Source organism: Thunnus maccoyii, chromosome 19 (assembly GCF_910596095.1).
Source record: "Thunnus maccoyii chromosome 19, fThuMac1.1, whole genome shotgun sequence".
Lineage (NCBI taxonomy): Eukaryota > Metazoa > Chordata > Actinopteri > Scombriformes > Scombridae > Thunnus > Thunnus maccoyii.
In genome coordinates, this window is record NC_056551.1 from 23670377 (window position 1) to 23690703 (window position 20327).

General features: G+C 40.2%; 1 protein-coding gene and 1 long non-coding RNA gene across 2 annotated transcripts in view; one reads left to right on the forward strand and one right to left on the reverse strand.

Moving 5' to 3' along the window:
- Window positions 1–2892: 2892 nt before the first annotated feature.
- On the reverse strand, window positions 2893–3960 carry LOC121885643. Its single transcript, XR_006092594.1, has 2 exons — window positions 3357–3960; window positions 2893–3138 (listed from the first exon to the last, which is right to left on the reverse strand). It is a non-coding gene; the product is annotated as an uncharacterized LOC121885643 (long non-coding RNA).
- Window positions 3132–20327, forward strand: part of LOC121885642 (LHFPL tetraspan subfamily member 2a protein) — a 45726-nt gene continuing 28530 nt past the window's right edge. The window contains exon 1 of the mRNA XM_042395306.1: window positions 3132–3323. The gene's annotated coding sequence lies outside the window, so the exon portion shown is untranslated. The remainder of the gene's footprint in view (window positions 3324–20327) is intronic.

Consider the following 20327-nt stretch of genomic DNA (forward strand, 5'->3'; position numbering starts at 1 on the left):
GCATTCTTTCTCAGTTTTCAGTCTTAGTAAAAGTTCTTTGTTTTTTTTTTCTTCTTTCCTCTCCCATTAATCATTTCACAACCCCTCAGATTTATCTGGTGACCCTTTGGAGGGGCACAACCCCTAGGTTGGGAGCCACTGGACTAAACTAGCAAACTGTATATAAAGTAGTTCAAACAGTAACATGCTGCTCTAACACTGATGCTTCAGTATTAATAATCTAATGATGTCATATATAATAATATATCAGTCAGAGGGACCAAACCACTACTTTTACTGCAATACTGTAACTACATTAAGCTGATAATACTTAAGTACTTTTACTTAAGTAGGATTTTAAATGCAGGACTTTTACTTGTAATGGAATAGTTTTAAATTGCTGTTTGGTACTATTACCAATTAAAGTAAATGAGTAAATGATCAGAGTACTTCTTCCACCACTGTGGGCTGTAATTTAAAGCAAAATACAAAACCAGTTTATTTAATGGAAAATATAAATGGAAAAAAGCATCTCATGCTTGATTTTGCAGCTGTTAGAGTTTAAAGTCCATCCAGATTTCAAGCAGGGAAGATATCCTGTACCTCAAACTACATTAAATGGAAGAATGGGTCATGTAGTATTACGATAATTGGAGTATTTGCTGTACAGACTACTGTGCTTTCAGTTTGTCTGTCAAACCAAAGGTCAGTCAGAGTAACAATGATCCCAGGAACTGGATGGATAACATCAGGGCTGTTATTATTGACAATAACTGCAGAGCTGTTTAGCCAGCAACTCCCTGACCGAGTCATGAGACTTCCCTTGTGTTTTCACTCCATTCAAGTCTCATTTGACTGACCAAGGAGCACAAATAAGAGGGCACAGAGGCCCTGGCACCAGTTGTTCCCTTCCTAGTCACAACAGTCTGAAAATAGTCCATTCACACTCATTCACTGTCGTGCAAAGCATGCAAGAATATACAAAAGTTGTTGTTTCACACCAATCCTGTTCTTCAAATGAGCCAACAGCACATCCTTACACTGTCCTCTGTGAACAGATTAAGTGCCGTATATTTCTGTTGAGTTTGCCAACAATAGAAGCCTGCAGACTGGGAACGGGAGATGGGACATGCATAGACACATGTCTGGAAATAATGCTAAGTATGGCGTTCTGCCATGCAGCATATAGAAGGATATGTTGGACGTTCAGAATGTGAGCTATCTGCACTGACTCATATTAGTTGTGGGTCTTTGGCTCAGCTGTTAGCCTCCCAATAAAGGTTAAGACAGAGATTTAGAGAGAATGTGACATGTAGGCTAGCCAACTGTCCATGTAATACTGTGTGAATGGCTCGTCTTTACAGGGTGGTAATCAGAGATGGTGAGTAACGTGCTAAGACAACAAAAATCTCTCTCAGCTGCTTTACACAGATGACACTATGTTCAATTAATCACTAAATTATTAATACTTTTAAAGAGGAAATTAGATTTTGATTGCGGCCTTAAGAACAAATCCCATTTTTCAGAAACTTAAAATCACTTTATGGCTGCATTTGTTGTAATGCAGATTTGCAAATTACAGTTTGCTTTGCTTGTTCGCTGGCTGTCAACTAAAAGACTGCCCAGTCTGAGCTACTGGTTGCTACTAAACCAAACATGGAGCGCTGAGGATGTGATGGGTCAATTAAAAAAGAAAGAGATATCAAATGTCATATTCTAAAACTTTCATCAATTGGACAATTTACAGTTTTAAGTAGCTATAAACGTAATATTGTTCAACTTATGAAGTGTAAAAACTGAACCTTTAACCCCAGTTGTACATGAATTTTATATAGGAGCCTATATAAAGCCACCATACATGTGGTATTCTGTGCTTCCCTCTTCAGCTGTAGTGGAAGCATAATAACAAAGAGTAAATTTTGCACTAAAAAGATTGTAACGTCAGAAGATATCCACTCGATTTATCTAACTTTAATAGCTGAAGCCACATATTAGTGTCAGATAAACTTTGGAATTTTTTGCACAGTAGGAGGATTGTGGATTCATCACTGACACATAAAGTTTAAGATGTTTTAATGGTCAATATGAACAGCAAGAAAAACCTGTTTTAATGTCCATATGGGCACCAGACGGTTTTAAAACAGACTTGATAAAGTGTGAACTTATCCTTCAAGGCAAACTGTACTTTAAGTATCAAAAGTAAAAACTCACCATGCAGACAAATTGACCCCATCGGTGTATTATTAGTGGTTTGGTATTTTTAGTTTGGTTGTGTTATTGTGTAAGAAGCAGTTTACTTGTGGACAAAGTGGAGCTAATTACAACTTCTACTGTTGGGTAGTTTAGTTGCAATAACAATAGGTTGATCGTATATTTTGTATATAACGTCTTAATCTGCAGTAACTACAGCTGTCTGATGAATGTAGTGGAGTAAAAGTACAATATTTTCTTCTAAAATGAGTGGAGTGGTGGTATAAAGTAGCCATTACTCCAGTCAATTTGAAATACTCAAGTGAAGTGCAAGTACTTCAAAACTGTAGTAGCTGTAGTTACACAGCTTCCAACATTACAGTAGTGGAAGAAGTACAGAGACCTGTTACTTCAGCAAAAGTAGCAATACTGCAATTTTACAAGTACAAGTCCTGCATTCAAAATCTTACTAAACTGAAAAAAACTTAAGTATTGGAAGCAAAATGTACTTAAAATATCAAAAAGTACATAATTAAAGTAAACTCATGCAAAATGGCCCCAATTACAGCATATATATGTATAGACACACCACAAATACTGATTCATTGAGCAACAACAATTTATAATGTTAGATAGTTGAATCAATGACAATGCATATTTTAAAAGCTGATGATATGTTTTAGGTATAAAATATTGATCTGAAAAGTGACTACAACTGTTAAATAAAAGTAGAAAATATCGTCCTAAATATGCATATAAAATAATATACAATATATGATAATACGTGTGATTAAATAAGTAATGAATCCACATGAGTCCAGTTGCAGAGCAGCAGTGATTGGTGGATGGGGGGAGGGAGCTGACGGATCCAGTCACTCCCATCCCAGCAGCAGTCTGTCTGGCTGAGGGGGACGGAGGAGCCGCTCATTCTTCTGTGGTCCCGGAGAAAACGTGGAGGATGAAGAGACACTGAGGAGGAAAAGAAAAACAAAAAAAAAAGAAAAGAAAAGAAAATCAATCCAGGATCGAGTCTGACAACTTAAAAGTGCACAAACTTCTTCGGAGACACAAGAAAAATCCTTCATCTTGCTGGATTTCAGAGGCGATCCTTTCAAAAACCGCACAGCCAGCAGCAGCAGTGGCCGCAGATACACGTAAGTAAGATCCGCTTTAAGACAAAATCTCACCTCTCTTTACAACTACTTTTCAATAACAGCAATAGAGAGGTGATCCGTTTCTTAAACAAGCCCTGGTTGGAGCTTCTCAGTCACAAAAATGCGACTTTCACCCGAGTTTTTCCACGTTTTTCCGACTGTCAGAGCTGTGAAGGGGAAACTCGTGGCAGGAAAGCCGAGCAGACTGATGCTTTGCCAGTCAGTCAATGCAGCTTATTATGACCCAGTGTCATCAGGAGTGACACTCATCTGTGACTTTTTGCCATGTAATTAGTCCATTATTAGAGTTTTAAATCATATATGTGTCTCATCTGTCTTTAATGAAACCTTACATGGCTGACAGTGCACATGGTATATCAATATAGATGAATACAAGAATGGAAATTGGTTTATAAGTTGGACTTTGCATACATCTAGGACTGCAAGTGAGGAGTATTTTCATTATTGATCCATCTGCCAGTTATTTTGTTTGATTAAAACTGTCAGAAAATGGTGAAAAATATCAGAATTTAGGTAAAAAATGTCCTGTTTAGTCTTGCAAACAGTCCAAAACCTTTAATATATTCAGTATTGACCAACTGAAGACTGCTGGGGTTGACACCATTATTGATATTTGAGAGTTTAAGAAATTGATTTTCTTTACACAACCTATGACATAAATGAATATTTTGGATTACCAGGTGTCCTTGAATCAGTTTTTTTTGTAACAATTGTGACCAAGAAATATACTGGGCGGTGTATTTTACAGTTAATATAAACTCTCGGGTGGACAACTAAATAGTGACACAATCAAAACATATTTGGCACTTCTGTACTTTGATTTCATGTCATTTATCTGCTGACATGTACATCTGCATTGAGCTGATATCGGCCAATATATCGGTCGGACTCTAATGTTCGCTTTACTTCCAATAAGACAAAGACAAGCTATAAATCCTCAGTAATGAGAAGCTGGAATTAGGTATAGTTTTGTATTATATTGATCAATTGATCGACTAATTGTCTCGGCTCTACATACAACCATGTTTTATTTTCCATGAAAGCCCCATCAAAAGCATCATAAAGCTCAAACACCTGCTCCTGGCACTGATTTGTTACCTGAGTCTGTGGACGTATTAAAGGTCTAAGGTTGCTCAACTTCAAGAGAAAGTCTGTCAGTGGTTTTGACAAAGTGCGACACAGATTCTTGTCTTGTTTTTTTCGTGTTGTGTTTCAACAGTAAACCTGAGAACGGGTTCCACCTGTAAACCGGTGTTTATGTGAGAAAGAGAAAGGGCTCCTGAGGGCAGAGATCTTTTTTATGTTTGAAGTCTTTGGGCCATAACGTAACCAAAGTCAGAAACACTGTCATGTATTTTGTTTAAGGACGGCCCTACTTTCCTTTTTTCTCCTTGTCTTTGCTGATTTTTTTTTCCACACGTGTTGCTCTTTATTGCAATATTTTAAGTTCATGAGAGATGTAGTATTGTTGTTCCAAACCTCAGTCACTGATTCGTTGTGGTAGGAAAGATCAGAGCCATATGAATGGTCTGTTTCCATTTGGAGTTTGCTCTCTCTGCTAATGGATGAACAGTACAGATGTGTAGCTTTCTATTGTAAATTGATGTGCTAAATTGTTGTTGTTTGGTGTGCTGTTGTCACTTTATTACCAGCTGTTAAGTTACAGAGGAACAGTCACTGCGTGGTCGCGGTCATGAGTCTTTAATCTCTAATTAGCTAAAGCCATTTCTTTGTAATTTCTCTTTTTTTTTTTTACAGCCACACAACTGAGTTTCAGATGTGTAGCGATGTTTTAGGTCATCCCTGAATGAATGACGAACATTAAAGATGGCGGTCAGTCGCTGAGTCCGTTGCTAGTGGTTTTGAGCTTATGTGCCAGCGCACGTGGTCCCTCAGGGCTCCGTGTTTGGCCCATTAAAAAAAGCCTGGGCTTCATTCATTACGACCCTTCAGAACGCTCCTTTTCCTCGGTTTAGGCCACAAAAAAAGCTAAAATACATGCGTTTCTCTCCCTTGGCAGGCTGGTAGCGCAGATGCTTTGGAAAAGGTCTTTAATGTTTCTTTTTTTTTTCTCCTCCCTTCGCCTAAACAGAATGGTAAACTTTCAAAGCATGGAAAAAATATTACCAGCCTCCTTGTGCAGATGATGCAGTTGGTGATATTTTTTTTTAATGCACGTTACAAAATAATAAAACAAAAAGTTTGAACTGCTAACCCATTCATGCAGACCACATCATCTGCGTTTTCGTGCTTCTCTGAGCTTTGATGGCTGTGCTTTTGTCATTAATCCGGCATCCTGGTTGTAGTTTATGGGATCGGTCAGTATGTTTCTCCTGGAATGAAGACTATTTCCAGTGGAGGATTTGATCTACATCTTCTCCACGCACTCGGATCCTAAATAAACACTTGTTTTTTTGCATCTATGGGAGTAAATATCATTGAATGGCGTGCTGATTGAAATCAGAGCTTGCCACTATCAGTGTGCGCTTGAAACCGAACCCAGGACCGTCATATCACCATGACAAGAGTGTGAAATCCACTAATTGAATAGCTGCTCCTGTGTCAGAGGTTAAACCAGATGACTCCGGCCGGCTGGGACTAACATCTGGAATACAGTTTTGTTACAGCAAAGGCCTCGCTGTGGATCTCCTCCAGTGTAGATGGACCCGGTAACAAGGCTGATTTATTTGCATCGTATTCCCTCCGACTACTGTAACTGTTGCACTTGTACGTTAGAGTTAGAATATTCACATTTCCAGCAACATCTGTTTTTCACAATCAGAACTTGTTTTTCTCTTTCGGTCATTATTCCGCCCCACACTGCTTTTGTGTCTCAGCGAGTGCGGTCAATAAAACTTTCAACAGGAGCATCCAGGAAGTGGTCTAATGAAACCAATACATTACAAAGGTTTTTTTTTTTTTTTTTTTTTTAAATATCCAAAACATTGTTTATTTGGCTGTAAAATTGACGTAATGAGAGGAAGACTGTCTTAAAATTCAGACAAATCTAAAGTGGGTCACATTACGTTATAAGGTTTTCCATTCCAGGCTTCTAAAAGGAGTATTTCTGAGTGAATTAAAAGCAGCCGTGTGTCCGAGTTTGTTTCTTTTTTATAGAGCCGGTTCAAAGATGGGCGATTTTACCAGTTCTGGAAAAGTCTGTCTCACAGTCTGCACAGCACAGATTAAAGAGAAAGGCATCTGGGAGGCTTTGTTCTTGGTCATTTCCCATTATTGTAGAGCTGATTGATTGACAGAAGGTTAATCGTCAACTATTGTAGTCATTTTTTTTAAGTAGAAATTGCAGGTTCCAGCTTCTCAAATGTGAGGATTTGATGCCTTTTAATTGCCGTACATGATAGTAAACTGAATATCTTTTGGTTTTGGACTGTTGGTCAGACAAAACAAGACATTTGAAGATGTCACTTTGGAGTGTGGGAAACTATAATGAGCATTTTTCTGACATTTTATAGACAAAAACGACTAATTGATTAGTCTCTATATTGTCTCTATTTGTCTTTTGTATTCAGTTAAAAAAGAATTCAAACTCAACCCATGAAGCCTTAACTCTAAGACTGTTTTTTTTTAATACAAAGTCAGCAAACATCCATGATTTACTTCTCAGATGTTTTAATGTCTTGTTTGTTATTGATTGTCTGTTCAGCGAGGCTCACTTGCATTGATAGCCTACTTAGCTGATCGGGAAACAGGACACGCAATGGCTCAGTTGGCCTTTTGCCCTCATACACTATGATTTTTGAATTTGAACAGATCGTTACAGATAGAATATTTCATTTTTCCCAAGTGCAAACAGTAGTTTGAATTGAAAAAAGTGACCGCCCTAGTCCGTCTGTTCTGGTTAATTTTGTTGCATCTGCATGTCGAATCAACTCTTCTGACTTTTCATGGCACCTGCAGTGAGTTACAGTTGTTCTGCAGAAAGCAAAAGAGGAGAGCCCAAGAAATGTCACATCCATGTGAAATGTGACAATGTCTAACAGCCTTTACGTGATGTTCTTTCCCATGTGGCTTCCTGTTCTGTTCTTGCTCTGAAACAACCGATTCAACTCTGCAAAACCCTCCGTACTCCTCTGAATTATACTTGATGAAACTTCCTTGCTCTCTACGTGTCTGCCCCCTCAGTGCTACACAGTGGGTCAGTCATGCACGCTGATTAGATTAGGCAGCGCTGGAGCTAATCACCCTTCTCTGTCCTCTCCCCTGCTATTCTTCGCTCCTGTGGTCACTCATTTTACTCCCGACTCTCTCCGTCCTCGGGAGGCCCCCCTCCCACCCTCACCCTCCCCGTGGCTCCCGGAGATGAGCCTCTCCTGGGGGTACATCTGCCTCCAGCAGCTCTCCAGCCTGCTGTTTACTGGGAAACCAGCAGGGTGGGGTCCTCACAATAACAAAGCCCTCACCCTACACTTGTCCCCTCTATCAATAGAGGGCTGACTGTAGGCTTGTGTGGAACATACTATCCCCTGGAAAGAAAGAGACATCCAAAAAAGAAGAGAATGACTTGTGGAGGGGAGGGAAAGGGAGGGAAGGGGTGGGGGGGGCAGGACCCTCCTGTCGGGTGAAATGAGGAGAAAGAATCTGCAGTGGGTTTTGTTCCTCTGTGGCGAGCGGGGGGTCAGTCTCAGGGGAATGCACGGCAGACGGACGGTGGGCTTGCAGCTGCATGGCCTCCAGCACTTTATCTAGTCCCTGAGCAACTGCAGGCTCATTAAACTTTTCTGGTAGTTGTGTTCAACATTCACTTCGGTTTATGTCTCTGAGTCAGCGCCGTGTCTCCTGTTTTTTTTTTTTCTTCCCTGCCATCCATCCTGTTTTTTTTACCACGCTAATGTTGTAGCAGACATGTCTGAATATTGATTAAGCTGGAACCGGAGTCACTCTGGGATACAGCTGTATGCTAATTATGGAAGGTTATGACCTTCCACAATAAGCAGTCTGGGTGTAATGTGCGATAAGACGGTATCATATGTTCACTTTGGCTTATGTCATGGAAAAGGCTGTATGAGAGAGATAACAGGGGATTGTACATTGTGTTTGTGTCACAGCTGAAAGTCATAATTTGCTTTCGTGTTTCTGTTGGTTCCAGTTCATATTAGAGAAAGAAAACAATGACTACAAAGAGATGGAGTCCTAAGAATTTACTGCCTATTCAAACAAGGGCTGCAACTAATTATTATTCATTATGGATTAATTGGTGGATTTTTTTTTTTTTGAGGGGGGTGAAAGGAAAACTTAGGCATTTTGGCAAACATGCTTATTTGCTTTCCTGCCAAGAGTTGGATAAAAAGATTGATACCACTGTCATGTCTGTACGCTAATTATGAAGCTACAGTGGAGCCAGAAGGCAGTTAACCTAGCTTAGCGTAAAGACTGGAATCAAGGGGAAATAAAATCTGCCTACCTACATACATGTCGTTTAATTCGTACACAGACAGAAATGTAAAACGTCAAGTTGTGGTTTTAAACAGAGTTATATACTGGAACTATTTCTTGGCAGGCAGAGTAAGGCTAGCTGTTTCCCTGTACCTCCTTTCTTTATGCTAAGCTAACCTAACCACCCCTGCTGACTCTATCTTCATCATTGGCACACAAATGAGAGTGTTATCGATCCCCTAAACTTCTACCTCTTGGCAGGAAAGTGAGTAAGTGTACTATTCCTTTTGTTAAAATGTCAGAAAATATCAAAAAATGTGGAAAAGTTCCCAGAGCCCAAGACGACGCCTTCAGCAAGCAGTTCAAAACTGAAAGCTGGTTAATTTATAGCGATATAAAACAGAGAAAAGCACTGAATCCTGACTTGAGTGATTAATAGAATACAACTGTTTCAGCATTAGTTCAGACCAGATCAATAGATGGTGAAAACTGGAAGCTAACTGTACAGAGTTAATGTGGGTAGCTGCTTACATTTTATACAGAATAAAATAATCTGTTACCGTTGTGAATGACGTATGTGGGAACAAATGCTTTTTGTTTCATTTTGATCAGGTTGCTGTCGTTAATACAGTTTCATTCTGAGTAAAATTCCACACGGACATAAAATTTCCCAAATCAGCCTTGTCATACTGGTCATCTTTCCAACTAAGTCCTTCCACTTTCTCTTTTACCCTCCCAGTTATCTCTACTGGGAAGAAACTGAGAAATTCCTCCAGCTGGTCTGAGCCCATGTCGCCCACAACCACAGATGTGATTCCCTTTGTTTGGGTCCTGGTTTCACCAGCACCATGGAAACCCTCGTTCGGTTTGGCCTGGCAGGCTGTCACCCGTCATTATCACCACTGTACCTTGGTAGCCAGCAGGAGCAGGACCAACAGTCATAACGCTCTCTCTGTCTTTCTCGGCATCCTGCCTCGGCAGACTCAGATTTAATAGAGGTGGCTCATGCTAAATTTAAGGCGGGTCACTGTTTTGACCTAATCCTGTTCGTATTACTAACTGTATTCACAGTAGTTTGACCGTTTGCCCCATAACTGTTTCCATGTCTGTCAGGCTTCCTTTTTCTTGCACTGCACCAATGTAGTTAACATTTACAACATTACATTTTTAACGTTTTTGAGAAAATGGGTCCTTGGTTTCAGACAAAAAGCCACTGTTGCCGGCAGATTCACTCATCTGTAGCTAGCTTTCTAATGTTTCCAGCTAAATAATTTAAAAACTTTTACAAATCTTGTGAAAATGTGTCTTAAATAAGCACTTGATGGCTACAGTACTTATGTGATGTTGTGAGACTGAGGCTAAAGCTAACGTGTCCCACCAGGACCTCACCAGTTAATGATTCATGTATTAGACACTGAATTAAAGAAGCAGCAGGAAAAATGTAAAATCAGACTGTTATTTTGTTCACATATCCTGTACGGCTGCTTAATTTACATACTTGTTGGAGTGTAAACTTTTCCTAAATCCATTACAGAGCCGGACAGAGCTGCTAACGTAACTCGATACCCAGGACTAGCTGCCACACAGCGGGGAAATACTACACAGTAGTTTTCTTAACATAATTTGTAACCTCATAAACTAATGTAGGTTTGTTTGTTAATGAAATACTCCTTGGTCTTTGAAGTAACGCTCAGACCATGTCCACACGCCCTACGTGCAGACTAAAACGGCGTTTTTCTCCCCAGGAAATGGTGTGTAAATCTGAAAATGCTGGCATGGCGTTGTAGTGTGTACAGGGGAATTGGAGCTTTATAGAAATGGGTGACAAAACAGATGATAGCAGTAGCGTGGCATTTCATCTTTGTCAGAAGTTTTATTGGAAGAGAAAGAAGAAGAAACAACCACAATAACAAAAATGTCAGACAGCTTCATGAGAGTGTTGTTCTTCTCTTAATTGCCTACTTTAATAGCTTGTTTTTCTGCGGCGGACTTGCTTGTCTGTACTCCGCACATGCCCAGTAGAAGGAGAATTACCAGTTTTGGCGTTTTTAATGTGGACGTAGGTATTTGCAGAAACAAGCTGAAACTCCTGCTGGAAAACGGTGTTTTGGGATTTAACTGGCTTAATTTAGGTGTTGCATTACTCTTGGTAGAACGCCATTTAGCCAGACATGCTAACGATCTCAGCTATTAGAGCTGATAAACACACTGTTTAATCCGTTCATTACACTTTTGTTCTTGTGTTTGGTTTTGGAAAGGCTTAAAAAAAAAAAAAAAAGGACACCACCCTCAACAACCGCCTCAACAAGCTTGACAGGCCTGCTGTGGCTAGTTACGGCTTAGGATTTAAGGGAAAGGTCTGTTACTTGCTCGGTTTCGTGTAAAACCTTATGAACTTTTGACCAAATGTCTTCAGTAATCTCCACTTTGTGACTGAGAGCCGGAGCAGAGGTCTGCCTAATGCTCTGTGCAGCTGTGAATTGATTTGTAGTGTGAGGACTCTCCAGGTGAGGGTGACTGCTCCACTAGACGGGGCCCGGGATAATGTTACAGCACCTGTGGGACCACACAAACACACGCACACAGTCACACAAAGAAAGCTTAAATAAATAGCCTTATACAAGAGGTTTTTCTTTTTATTTTCCACAATGTTTCTCCAGAGGGTAAACTTAATTTTATACCAAAAGAGAGAAATAATCGAGCTTGATTCTCAGTTATGACTTTAAACAAGATCAAACCGATACACCCCCAAAAGCTCCAGCCTTTATATATCGAGCTGATATGAACGGGCTTAATTGAATTTAACCGGAATTTGCCAGGCTAGTTTTCCCAACCACAGGCTTGTCAACAGACGCATCCTGTTTGATTCAATCTCAGGTATGATCGGCACCGACATGGCTTCGCTTAAATAAACGCCAACACAGTTTCAGGTTCACCCGACAGTCAACTCGCTCTCCCTCCTTCTTTCCTTGCGCTCATAAGCTTTTAACCTTCTTATTTTTTGCTAGAAAAGCATCCTTTACAACAAATTGCGGTTTGCGAAGCTTCTCCTCTTCAGTTGCAGTGTTTATATTTTAAAGCAAAAGTGAAGGCTACTGTTTCATATTTCTTATCCAAATAATCTATTTCTCTCCAGTGAGAGACCTTTTTTCACTTTCCATAAAATATGCTTAGTTGCTTTTGAGCCGCTTTTGGAGAAGGGAAAAAAAAAAAAAAAAGAATGCAGGGAATGAGGCATTTCTTTGTTTGTTGTTGTCATTTGAAGCAGCCCTCAACAGCTAAGTGGTATTTGCCATCTGAAGACAGCAGGGATTACGCCGTCCCTCGCTGCATGAAGAGGGTAAACACAGGCACGAGAACAGAGAATCATAGAGGGTGGTAATAATAGTGGAGGGAGACAGAGAGCAAAGCATAAAGGTAAACAAGTTTAAGAGAGAAAAAACGGGGAAAAAAGGAGAGATTAAAATGAAAGAAAATAAAAGACAAGGTAAAGGCTTTTTGTTTCACAATTAACTGGAGCGGCCCAGGGTCAGACATCTGTGATCCATCTCCCAGGGGCCGGCGTCTGGAGCTGCCTTTATACCCTCTCTACCCCTCCTTCCTCTTCTTCTTCTTCTTTCCTTCCTTCCCTCCCTCGCCCCCCCCCCCCCCCCTACCAGTGTCGTGACTCCTCTTTGACAGGCCCACAAGCTGCCCCAGAGATCATTCACTCGGAGCGGAGGGAAAGCACTTTTTAAATAGCTGCCTCTGACCTCTGTCCACCGATCTGTCAACTCACGTAAAAATAACAAAAATGACATTATATCCACACTAGAGCTGCAACAATTAGTCAATTAATCAGTTAGTTGATTGACAGAAAATTATTCGCCAGCTGTTTTGACAATCAATCCATTGTTTTGAGTCTTTTTTTATAGAAAAACCCCCCAAAATTCTCTGATTCCAGCTTCTCAAATGTGGATATTTTCACGGTTTTTTTAGTCTTCTACGATAATAAACTGAATATATTTGGGTTGTGAACTGTTGGTTGTGACATAACAAGATATTTTAGGTTGTATTTTGAGCTTTGGGAAACAGCGATCAACATTTTATAAACCAAACAGCTAATCAATTAATAGAGAAAATAACAGACAAATGAATCTATAATGAAAATAACATTAGTTGCAGCCACACTAACTCTGTTTTTTGCTTTCAATCCACATTAAACTGATATTTTTGGATGGCTGAACATTAACAACAGTCTCACGTATTAGCGTAGTTGGATAAAATGAAGCTTTTCGACAACGCAGACATATACTGTACACACACTATACTCTATAGGTGTTCACCATTTAATGTTTGACAAACGGTTGTTAAGCCAAAAGAGAAGACAGTTAAGAACTTTTATTCTGTCTTGTTTAACACATCAGTCTTCTTGCATTGGGAATAAGACTCTTCCTGTGAAAACAATTGTGTAATGTCTTTTGTAGCCCCAGAGCTTTGTCAGGTCGGACAAAAAATAAACCAAATGTGACGTCATCACATTATCTCAGCTTGAGTTTGGAGACTTCACATTTCTTAGACCTGCTGTACCGGATTTTCTGGTCACTTGGGGGGCAGACTGACATCCCCATTTATGTTGATATGGCTAAAAATATTAGCGAACAGTTGCCTGTTCACTAGCAGATATGGAGTCCAACGCAATGTATGCACTGAAAACTTTCCAACAGCTGAACAGCAAGTGTATCTGCAGGACTGTTGACATAGCTCCTTTTTTTTTGAGGTGGTTTATTGGTAGGCACATGCACTTCCCAGATCATGTAAACACCGTCTTATCTTCTTCTCTCAGGACGGTTAAACGCACTAAAGAAGCCGTTACAGCCTTGTTAATGCAGCACCATCGGATTCCTGGTGGCCAATGGCCTGTGTCACTGAGTGGGAATCTTTATCACCATAAGCTCGCAGGTTCAGCGGCGAGACAGAAAAGATGATGCCTCTTTGTCTTTTAGACGTGATAACACAATTTGGCGAACGTGAGCGAGACTGCAGAAAGGGGAGGAGGGGTGTGTGTGTGTGTGTGTATGTGTATGTGTGTGTGTGTGTGATGTCGCGTGAAATCCCTTTGCCTATTATGTCTGTCATCATGTCTGGGAGAGACTTGGCCTGCGTCCAATCCAGAGAAATTACCCTCCTATCCGTTTTGGAGAGCACTTAATACACCTGTCTTTTATCATATAGAGAGACCTCAGTGATGACTTCACCACATCTGCACAAAGAAAACCAGAGGACACATAAACTAAAAGTCATTTTTTGCTCCTCTGTACTTCCTCTTTTATTCTTCTATCCGGTATTTTTTTTTTTCTTCTAAAAAACATTTATCTTTTAATGAAAAAAGTGGATGATGCTCTGCAGCCATCTGTTATGTTTCACATTGAGCTAACAGACTAATCACTGCGAGGTGATGTCATCTCTGTGTGTGCTGTGTGCGGTCTGTGGTTTAAAGGCAAGACACATACACGCACACACACACACACACATGTATGTATGTGAGCACACATGAGGAAATTAGATAGAGTGTGGATAATCATTGCATTAGTACCGAGTGTGTAATCAGCGTGTGCCTGAGGGAGTAAAACACCTTGTGTTTTTACTTTACAGACCAAGTCCTTTTGTAATGGCCTGGCTTGTGCTGTAGTGTTAAGTGTTTTTTTGTTGAAGTGGAAAGGGGTGTGTATTTGTGTCAGTGGGAATTATGGGCTAATGGAGCAGACAGAGCTGGATGTTAGTGGTGTGATGTCATCGCAAGGGTTCATAAAGTCATAGAGGATTGATTTTCATGTACAGATAATCATTTTAAAGAACTCTAGGACTAAAATGATTCCTTAAATGAAAATAAAATCTTTGACTACGTCTATATGAAGCCAGTTAAACTCTAAATCACCGTTTTTGAGCAGAAATGACACAGCAGTCCACAGCAGGAGTTCCAGCTAATTTCTGCAAATACCTCCGTTCACATTAAAACGCCAAAAGAGGTAAATCTCCTCCTGCTGAGTGAGTCAGCCGAGAAGGGTCTGACTGCAGTCTAGCAGACCTACGTGACAACACCCACTTTACTGCACGACACCCCCTCCCAGATGTTGTCATCGTAACTGCATGCTACACGACACAACCCCCTGACCCCTAAACCCTAACCCCGCCCCTCCTCATGCATAAACCTAACCAAGTAGGTGTGTCATGTAGATACCAGTGAAGAAGAAAAAGTACAGTTTCCGTTGCTTCCTGACATTTTGTTTATTGCAAGCAGATTACAACAATTTCAGTGAGAGATAGATGCTAGATAGATACGTTTAAACAACAACAACAACAACAATAAAAAACTACTGCCACCATCTGTTTTGTCACTGATATTCTACAAAGCTACATTTTCCCCGTACACACTACAATGCCAAGCTGTTGTTTTCAGATTTACACACTCTGGAGGCCATTATGGAAAAGCTCAATTTTTGGGGGAGAAAAATGCCGTTTTAGTCTGCACAGAGGGCCAAAACTGAAAATAAAAAGATGTGTTTATGAATTTTGCCAGCTTAGATTGGACATGCTCTTTGTTTCTATGTGTATTTGAATCTACTGGTGAAATGCAAATTGACAGTCCGGTATTCAGCAAGTCCATTAATTAATAGCCTAAATACTACTGTTAGCATGTCTGGCTAACTAGCATTTTTTCAAAGGCAAAGAAACATATCATTGACAAACAAATAGTTTGGAGGGATGCCAGTTACATTAAAGAAAGCCTTGTTCATGACCGGCACATCCACTGTAATATTTCCTTTGTTGAAGCCGGTCCTGGATGCTATCAGAGTTTAAGTTAACGTTAGCATGTCTGTCCTGCTCTGTGTTGGATTTGGGAAAGTTTACACTTAAGCAACCCCAGCTAACGTTATCAGACAACGTTACATTTGCACATCAACATTAAAAGTGAAACCTACTGTTGCAGAAGCATGTTAGCTAAGCAGCCAATGTTAAAACAAACAGTCTTAATGTACATTTTTCATATCATACTTATTATATTAGGACTAACTAGCTCTATACTGCTTCTGGGGTCAAATGGGGGATGCTATTTTTTGTCTTTTTTTTAAACACAATATGTATGTAATCATAAGGTGGATTAAGACTTCTGATAAGACAAAATTCTCCCTTTAAGTCAAGTCTGATGGAAACAAAAAAAAAGTTGGTTGCCAGCTAGAAATGAGAAGCCTGCTTTTGTCCACCTCAGTCTAAAAGTCAAGGACTCATGGTTTCAGACATTACAAAGAGTTTTGAGGTCGTAAATCGGCCACCGTCGTCGTCGTAAAGTTAACATGTGCGGTGCAAGAAAGCTGATAGGCATAGCAACAGTAGCAAAGAGAAATGGGGCTTAACATATGGTCAGTCGTTGTCTCGCTAAGAACTGGCATTTTGTGATATTCTAGACATTTTAAGGAGACTTAAAATGGACCGTTTACCCTTCCCATCCGGCATCAATTGCCATTTTCAGACGGCAAAGTCGACAGTTGGCAGCTAGAAATGAGAAGCTGCTTTTGTTTACTTCTGTTTGAAATCATGGACCCATTATTTCAAACACTTCGGAGGATTTATATCATGGTAAACTGCACATGTGCCTCGCGAGAGCCGTAAGTTTGATCGTTGTAGCAACAGTAACTGAGGGCGTGTTTGGCTGAGAAAACAATCAGCTGGACATAAACAACCTTTAGGAAACTTATCATGGCTTCGATACAGCATTGTTTTCGTCTCTCAGTCGCCATCAGCAGGCCGAGCTCGCACCCAAAACCCAAAGCGGAAGCTGCACAGGCACCAGAATCCCGACAGTTTTTCCTCTTCTCTTTGAAGAGCTCCTGGCAAGGCTTTCAAAGCCCCTCTGTCTCAGCACTGGCTCCTAAAATAATGTGTGGTAAATGTAATGCAGCTGCCCAGCTGAGCGGGAACAGGCAAGCCTTATTATTTTCAACAACACTAATTGCTTTTCTTCATCTTTTTTTTTTTTGGATTTTTTTAACATTTTTTTGATGCATTCCATACATTTTGCAGGACAAAGTTAACTGTCACTATATCTGCCGCTTGCATTTGATTTAACAGAACTGAAAAATATTAGTCTTCTTGTCCCACATGTATGATACTGAATCCACTGTGCTGCCACTGAGCGGTTTCTGTGGTGCTGATGCAGCAACAGTTTCTAGTCCTATAAAAATGTTCCAGTGACACAGACAAAACACACACACACACACACACACACACACTGGCTGCTCAGTACAATGATGAGGTCATTGTTGGTCAAGTCTGTTTTGCATTGTATGAATAGACAGCAGATGTAATGCCCATTGAGTTCCTGTCTTGATATTGAAGGCTTATATAACCCGGTTTACACTGACAATATGTATTGTGTTTCCAGAAACAGATGTTCCCACATGGTTAACAATTGTAAATCCAGTTTTTACAGTTCACACACACTTTGAATAAACATGTTGTATTTGACCTTTAAAACCAGCCAGGTGAAATGCACCTTTTCAGTTAGGGAAACATCTGGTTTCATGCCTTATCTGTCTCTATTTTCTCTTCAGTGCTCTTCAAATATTTGCTCACCGACTCCTTCAGCGATTGCTTCAAATCGCTTGTTGAACACTTTTGCAGAGGCAGTGCGTTACAGTGATTAGTGTTGTGAGGGTGAATGGGTGCTGGCTGCTTCCTAACACCTGTGTTGTGTATCTTAGCCTGAGGGATGGGGCTCCTGAGCTGGTTATTTTAATGAGAGCGCTCTCTCCGCTCAGCCTCACATGCCTCTCATTACTACACAGAGAGACAGAGAGAGTGGAGGAGACGAGGAGAGGATTTGAGGAAGCAGAAATATGAAACAGATGGAGAAAATAATGGAAGATGTGTCTGATTCTTCTTTTTCCTCACTGCCAGATACAATATTGCTGTTTGATGTGTCACAGCCTTGATAGATACAACCTTTGATTTAGATTAAACAGCAGCCACGATTTGACAGTTCTGGCTCCTGCATGTCCAGCTACAGAAACTCTTTAAGCAATAGTTTGACATTTCAGGATATACGCTTATTGGCCTTTTTTTCAGAGAATTAGATAAGAATACTGATACTAACTTTTTATCTCTCTGTAAAGTATGAAGCTGCAGCCAGCAGGCAGTTAGCTTAGCTTAGCATAAAGACTAGAAGCTTGGGGAAACAGCTAGCTTGGCTCTGTCCAAAGGTAAAAAGATCCTCCCAACAGCATGAATCTCACTAATAGCATTTAGACTTGTCATAGCAGGAAAAGCACAGGTGGAACTGGTAACTTTTGCTCCAAGGAAGCCATACTGACGAAGAGGGCTGCAACTAAAGGTTATTTTCATTATCGATTTTCTTGATGAATTGTCTACAAAATGTCAGAAAATGGTGAAAAATGCCAGTTATAATTTCTCAGAGATGTCTTCAAATATCTTGTTTTGTCAGATCAAAAATCCAAAACCCTAAGACATTAGGTTTATCATCACGTATGACACAGAAAAGTATCAAATACTCACATCTGAAAAGCTGCAATAAGCAAATGTTTGGCATTTTTGCTTAAAAAATATCAAAAATAGCTGCCAGTTAATTTTCTGTTGATCGATTAATCGACTAATTGTTGCAGCTCTACTGATGAACCGTCATGCACTATGTCAGGGTCATGAATTAGGAAAAAATTAATTAATGTTATCAATTGCACCTGTGCTTTTTTTTTGCTACGACATTTATGTTTAAATCGTACAAAACTGAAGTGTAGAAACAACAGCTTGTCACAGCCAAATACTTGTCTAAAACTTGTTGTTCTACACTTCAGTTTTTGTGCATATTAAACAAATGACATATAACCTGTGAATTAGTGAGCTTTAGACGTGCTGGCTAGATGTTTCTCCCTGTTTCCTTTCTTTATGCTAAGCTAAGCTAACTGCCTGCTGGCTGCAGCTTCATATTTAGCAAACAAACAGACATGAGAGTGGTGTCGATCTTCTCATCTAACTCTCAGCAAGAAAGCGAAAAACCATATTTCCCAAAAGTGTCAAACTATACCTCTAAATGTTGAAAACCCACATACTTCCCTCCTGTTCAGCTCCCCTGATCCCAAAGCCCTTCAATACTATAAGAAAGACTCTTTTGTGGTTGGTCTGAGCCGCAGTGAACATACCTACAGGTATCCCCCCCAGTCCCCACATAATAGCCTGCCCCCAACTGTGGGAGGGTTCAACAGCTCAGCTCCAAACACCAGCATCTAATGTTGCCTTAACTAGGAGGTATTCGCAAGTTTAATGCATGTAAGGGAACTTAAAGGGGCCAAAATAGTAGCTGGATACACCAGCGTTTTGGCAAAATTCCCCTCAGCTGTGGCGATTTGTGTATCCACTTATGTAATTGGGAAAACGCCCAACAAGAATTCACACTGCTGAGGTTCATCTGAGGTGTAGGATTGACTGCCGTCCCTCAACTCAAAACATCAATCTGCACCTTACAGCTACAGTATGTTGTTCCTGCCCTTATCTCTGTTATTATGAATTTCATGCAACTTACCTGTGAAATGGAGGCTCCTGTTTACATCCATCCTGCTCCATCAGATACCAGCGTGAGAAAAAGGGGAGTCACCTGTAACTTTTTCACCCCGACGCCGTTCTTCATCCTGAACAACATACAAAACCTCTGACAAAGAAATCAAACCACAAAGGAGATGTTTCTTTATCTTCTCTGGCAGAATGAATATGAAAAATAAAAAAGTATGAACATTTAATTCAATGAAAGATCATTGATTTAGAGGCCTGCTGTACGGTTGGTATGCTGTTTATTAGTGTAGTGAGAGTCATAGTGATCCCAGTGAAGCTGCTGTGGGAATCGTGTATTATTTCAAGCTTATTCCAGGGTTTTTATTGCAAAATACCGCTTGTTTTTCCACTGTTCATAAACTTGATGTCAATTCTGATCACACTGTATTTGGTTATGTTATAATTCCCTATCAGAGCATCGCTTTTCATAAAAACAAAGCACACTCTAGAGTTGGTGTTACGACAGACCCTACCGCACTGGGATTGTGGGTGTTTCAGGCATTTGTGTGTATGTGTGTGTGTGTTGCTGAGAAGCTCAAATAATTACCGAGAGGAGTTCACTGATAATTAAATGCATTGTCAGTCCTCTCAGTCAATTCTCTACTGCCACAAATCATTATTATATCCGCACAAAACTCCACCTTTAGCTTCCTTTTAAGATAAACATATCTATGTTCGCTGACTATCCACCAGTTATCACCCTCTACTCTGCTGTATTTATCCCAAGTAAGTGGTTTTATGCACCGTTAGCGGAATGTTTTTCAATCCCGCTAATGTTATCACTACTCAAGTCTGACTATTGAAGTGACCGTTAACCGAGCTGAGTGCTTCTCTCTCTGGATAATATCCATTAAAAGGCCTCCGTAGAGACGAGTAAAAGGGAAGAGGGTCAGCCATTAGTTAATTATCTACAGCCTGACCTATGTATGTGTGCCATTAGTGTGAAGACGGCAGAGTAACCCGAATCTGCTGCTGACAGCAGGAACATGT